The sequence below is a fragment of the Zingiber officinale genome, chromosome 9B, assembly GCF_018446385.1.
Source record: "Zingiber officinale cultivar Zhangliang chromosome 9B, Zo_v1.1, whole genome shotgun sequence".
NCBI classification, from domain to species: domain Eukaryota; kingdom Viridiplantae; phylum Streptophyta; class Magnoliopsida; order Zingiberales; family Zingiberaceae; genus Zingiber; species Zingiber officinale.
Genome location: NC_056003.1, coordinates 98,470,773 through 98,476,820, shown reverse-complemented (window position 1 = coordinate 98,476,820; position 6,048 = coordinate 98,470,773).

The window sequence follows — 6,048 nt, the reverse complement described above, 5'->3', positions numbered from 1 at the left end:
AAATTTTCTATTCTTTCGGGTAAGCACTGTCAGTGGAGAGGCGATCCTTGAGAAGTTCTCTACAAATTTCCTATAGTAGTCTGCTAGCCCAAGGAAACTTCTGATTTCACTAACATTCTTGGGTTTATTCCAGTTATTCACAGCTTCTATTTTTGTCGGATCTACCATAACCCCATCTTTGGAAATAATGTGACCCAGAAAGGACACTTGATCAAGCCAGAACTCGCACTTAGAGAACTTTGCGTACAACTGTCTCTGTTGGAGAATCTGTAATACTGTCTTCAGGTGTTCAGCATGTTCTTCTTGAGTTCTGGAGTATATAAGAATATCGTCTATGAAAATGATCACAAACTTATCCAAATACTCTTTGAACACTTTGTTCATCAGGTCCATAAATGTAGCAGGAGTGTTAGTTACTCCAAAAGGCATAACTACAAACTCATAGTGCCCATACCTCATTCGAAATGTTGTCTTCGGTACATCATCAGCCTTTACTTTCACTTGATGATATCCGGACCGCAAGTCTATCTTGGAAAAGACTGTGGCCCCCCTTAACTGATCAAATAGGTCATCAATTCTTGGCAAGGGATACCGATTCTTGATTGTCACCTTATTCAGCGCTTGGTAGTCCACGCACATTCGCATGGACCCGTCCTTCTTCTTTACGAACAACACCGGAGCTCCCTAGGGTGAGTGACTAGGGCGAATGAAGCCCTTGTCGAGTAGCTCCTGTAATTGTCCCTGAAGTTCTTTCAATTCTGCCGGCGCCATTCGATAGGGTGCCTTTGAGATTGGATGAGTACCAGGAATGAGTTGAATCTCAAATTCAATTTCCCTATCTGGAGCTAACCCCGGCAATTCATCCAGAAACACTTCTGGGTAGTCACATACAACTCTAACTTCCTCTAGCTCATGATCTCTTTCTTGCTGGGTATTAACCACATGAGCTAGGAATCCAGTACATCCATCGGCTAACATTTTCTGGGCCTTCATGGCCGATAAAAATTTCTGGGTTTTCTTCTTCGAATCTCTGATGAACTCAAACTTAGACTCTGCCTCAGGTTGGAATAGAACCCTTCGCTTATGGCACTCGATGGAAGCACCATACTTGCTCAGGAAATCCATCCCAAAAATAACATCGTAATCAGACATGTTTAGCAAGATCAAATTACTATACAGTTCTCTGTCTGAAATTTTGATCGGCACAGCTCGCAGCCAGTGCGTAGATGTCATTATCTCTCCCGAGGGTAGTGTCGTCAAGAATTGTCCGTTTAGGACTTTCGGGGGTATACCTATTCTTTCAGCAAATAATATGGAGACAAACGAATGGGTTGCCCCAGTATCAAATAGCACAGTTGCATATTGATTAAAAATGCATATCTGACCTGTGATAATGGTGGAAGCGTTTGCTACCTCCTCTCTGGTAAGGGAGAAAACTTGAGCATTTGTAGAACTTGGTGGAGCTTCCAGTCTACCTTGACTAATGTGAGGACCCTCCAACGCGGCCTGCATCTGGTGTAGCTATGCCTGCTTGCTTCCATATTGCACAGGTTGTGCAGGAGGAAGATTGATCTTGGTCAGGCAATTCTTGGCCATATGCCCCTCTTGACCACATGTATAACAACCACTCGTGCCCTTGCGACAGATTCCAGAGTGCATCCTTCCGCAGATGGAACATGTGGCATACTTAGTTTGCTTGTTTACGGATCCTCCCTTCTTATTACTCCACTACTTCCTCTTAGAGTTCCCTTTCCATGTTGACCTATGACTCTGGGATTTCTGAGTGCCAGAACTCCCTTGACCTTTATTCTCCATTAGTACTGGCTTCTGCTGCTTGATACTATTCTGATAATGCTCCGTGATCAGGGCACTACTAATCAGCTCTTCTGCAGTCTGCGGTCTATTAATTCCGCCAGCTACATTTAGAGTTATCTCTGGCCTCAGTATCTTGAGCATTAGCCTCACTCTTTCTCGTTCAGTGCTGACCAACTCGGGGCATAGGCGAGCCAGCCTATTGAATTTCTTCACAGATTCATCCACTGATAAATCTCCTTGTCGAAATTCCGTGAACTCGTCATAATGTTTATTCGTGACTCGCATATGGAAGAATTCTTCGAAGAATTCAGTCTCGAAGTCAGACCAGGTCATTTGATCTACTTTTCGTTTTGCCTTGACCCGTTCCCACCACATTCTTGCATCACCAGTGAGGCAGAAGGAGTCACACTTAATCTTTTCTACCTCTGGCTAGTCCAGTAGCTCCATTATACTCTCCAAGGTTTTGAACCATGCCTGAGCATCCCATGGTTCATTGGTACCAGATAAACTCTCTAGCTTCAGTTTCTGCCACTGGATAAGGTATGCTTCTTGCCTCACCACCTTTGCTGGGGCTACAGGGGTAACTGATGGTGCTTCAGCTATAGTAGGTGTTACCATATTGACTTCCGGTGGGACTACAGGGGAAGCTTGCTGGTTAGCAGTTACAGCGGCAATAACTTGCTGCTGCTCAGCCACTTGTCTCTGAAGTTGAGCTACTACTTCTAAAAGGTTGGGTTGTGGTGCAGGCTCATTTTCCCCTGCTTGAGGTTCATTAACTCTCGGCTATCTGGCGGGTCATCCTCTAACCATTCTAAATAACCATAAACCAACCAGTGAAATATTTCGTCAGCCCATCATCGTTCTTATTTACTATTGTTAGTACTTCCCTGTATAAGCATACTACTTCCTATCATAAGCACTTGATAGCATTTTCAGGTATAAGCAGGCTAAATCTGAGCAAGCATTCTTATTAATCATAACAGAACTAGATGCATAAAAGTTATGAAAACTGCAATTTCTTACTTGGAGGCTGCAGGATCAATACTTGATGTGTGTGTGACGGAAGGATGGAACTTGGCTCTGATACCATACTGTAACGACCGCACTTCTACTCTGACTCAAGACACGGACGTTACTCCTACTATACTACTAAGGACATTATTGTATGTACAGTGTTCGGTTCAGAGATCTACTCTAAACTTGTTTCGACTATTAAGTCGTGTTCTGGGAGCGAAATAGAGCTGAGATGAAGTTTAGAACTACTTGAGGGTCTGGGCCGTGAGGTGATGGCCAGCCGTGTAGGCTTACTAGACCCGAACTAGGCACGGCCGTGTATGGCACACGTCCGTGTAAGGTCCTTCCTTCTAGAGTAGGGCATGGCAATGTGGCTCACACGGCCGTGTTATCTTGATAGAGAGGGAGAGGGGCACGGTCGTGTGCCTCACACAGCCGTGTCACCTCGGCTGAGTCAAAGGCATGCACGACCGTGTGAATCCACACGGCCGTGTCATTTTGCCCGAGGAGGAGAAGTGCATGGTCGTGTGTGGCACATGACCGTGCAACCTTTCCAAAGGCTAAGCCTTGCATGGTCGTGTGTGGCACACGGCCGTGCAACTTTTCCAGAGACTAAACCTTGCATGGTCATGTGTGGCACATGGCCGTGCAACCTTTCCAGAGGCTAAGCCTTGCATGGTCGTGTGTGGCACACGGCCGTGCAACTTTTTCAGAGACTAAACTTTGCATGGTCGTGTGTGGCACATGGCCGTGCAACCTTTCCAGAGGCTAAGCCTTGCATGGTCGTGTGTGGCACACGGCCGTGCAACTTTTCCAGAGACTAAACCTTGCATGGTCGTGTGTGACACACGGCTGTGCAACCTTGGCCGAGAGGGAGAGGGTTGGGGCCGTGTGACTCCACATGGTCATGTCACGGCCATGTGAGGGTCACGCCCTGCACCCCAAAAGGAGTGGTTCTCCCCCTTTTGCACTCTTTCTTGACTTATCATTCTATCCCACAACCTTAGGAAGAACAAATGACACTTCAAATACTACCAAACTGCAAATTCATTACACACCATTCTCAATAGTACCTTTATACTAAGCAGAGATAAGTACATATGTCCATCAGTACCAAAATCTAACATGGTCAGCCACTAGCAAATTCCAGGATCGCTTCCCACTGTTCCGTCACACATACCATCAAACATTGCTCCTACTGCCCCCTCTTACTCGAGCTTTCCTTTACCTTTATCTGCAGTATAAGGAAATGCAACTATAAGTAAAGGCTTAGTAAGCACCATCTACTCACAAAACTATGCATTAAAGAGGACACGCTATTTTAAAATTGCTTGGGATGAAAACCACAAACATACTCTTGAGTATAGTTCACGCTAAAACATATGCTTTGTAAATATGCACATGATATGTATTTTTTTAAACAGGTTCAAAATGGTAAACATCAACTTAAACCATTCTAGTAATGTAACGAAAACAGAAATCCTGGCATATCATAAAGTTCATCAACACTACACTTTATAACTCAAGTTTTCCACTTAATGATGGTTTCACTTCAACAACCAATGAACTTTGAAAACTTTATCATACATAATAGTGAACATAATAATCAACTTTCTTGGACCCGGCAATGTACCACTTGCGCGCATCCTTAATAAAATCCGAAGTAGCTAATCCCGAACCTATTAAGGTACTACTAGGCGAACTTATGCCTAGGGGAAATCTAGAAGCCCATCCCATGAACCTTGTGTCCAGCACATGCCATTTTAAAGTAAAATACTTTCTTCTACTCAGTACTTTCTTATAATTTCACTTGTTGTCATTTCGACAAACACCTTATGTGCACGTAATCTCCCACACATATAGGGAAGCATCTTAGAGCACTTGATTATGCTTCTTAGTTCCACAAACTTAATGGGAAGCAAATCAAGGTACTCACATGCTCTTAATCCTAAAACTTAGAGGGACATCTTTACATATCATGCATTATATCTTCTTTAACATGCCCTTTAACATGAAATTTCTTAATCATGCATACAACCATACAAACCTACTACAAATAGGTTCCTTCATGCATAATCGAAACAACTTATACTACAGATGAGGAGTACTTACATCCTTTCGCTAGATCTTACTCTTATAGGGTGTAAGAAAAGCAACACTCTCTTTTGTATGCCTTGATCTCCAAACCACCCACCTCGTACATACGAATCCTGATGAAAAACCCCCTTTAGATCCTCTTCTTGAAGAACCTAGAACCTTGGAACCCTAGAGTTCTTGGCCAAAACTACAAGAGAAGAAGAGGGAAGGAGTTTTGACTAGGTATGGGAGAAGGGAAAATGAAGAGATTTAGGTTTTGATCTCATCCCTCACCTTTTATACTAAGTGGAAGTTGAAGCATCTATTCTTCCAAAAACTGCTTATAAGGAATTGTTTCCTATTGCTAGTGTGATGTTTTACCACCACCCTAATAGAAACTCTAACCAATCATATATAAGAGGTATTGGGTTCAATCCTGCCCAAGGCCATTTAAATCTATTTTTATTTCTTTTTCTCTTCTTCTAGTTCTTTTTGCCTTTTTGAATAGAGAAAATTTACGGGTGTTACAGGCCCCGTGGTTGTTTTAATGTGATTAACCAAGTTAGGTTAGATCCTATTTGGTTTTGATTCCTGTGTCTAAGTGTGCAGGAGTTTAAGAGAGCAGGAAGTCGAGCGGAAGATGCAGCTAGCGAGAAGGATGGCACGGGAAGAGAGTCGATGGGCTCGGTGTGTCCGAAGGACGAAAGGGCTGCGGAAGAGTACTTCGGTGGACGAGAAGAACGTGCGCGACGTTCGAGGGACAAGAAGACGGGACGAAAGCCTGCTCGAGGAGAAAGCCAGAAATTGGGTTCGGGTGAGCCCTATTTCGATTGGCCGCAATCACCCAAGCAATCGGAGCTTCGGAAGAAGAAAAAGAGTCAAAAGGAGCTGGAAAAGCAAGCTAAAGGCACCCTCAACAAAGTGTTGAGGGCGTCTCCGTTGCCTACAGGCATGAGGGCACCCTCATTGCCTTGAGGGCACCCTCCACACTATCCAGGGCACCCTCAAGGCCATTGAAGGCACCCTCGACCCAGTCTACTTGACTGTTTCATAGTTGGATAAGGTTTTATCCAATGCCTCGGCTGGAGGCGCCCTCAACCCCCTGGAGGTGCCTTCAAGACTCGAGATAGGATTTTCAGGAGT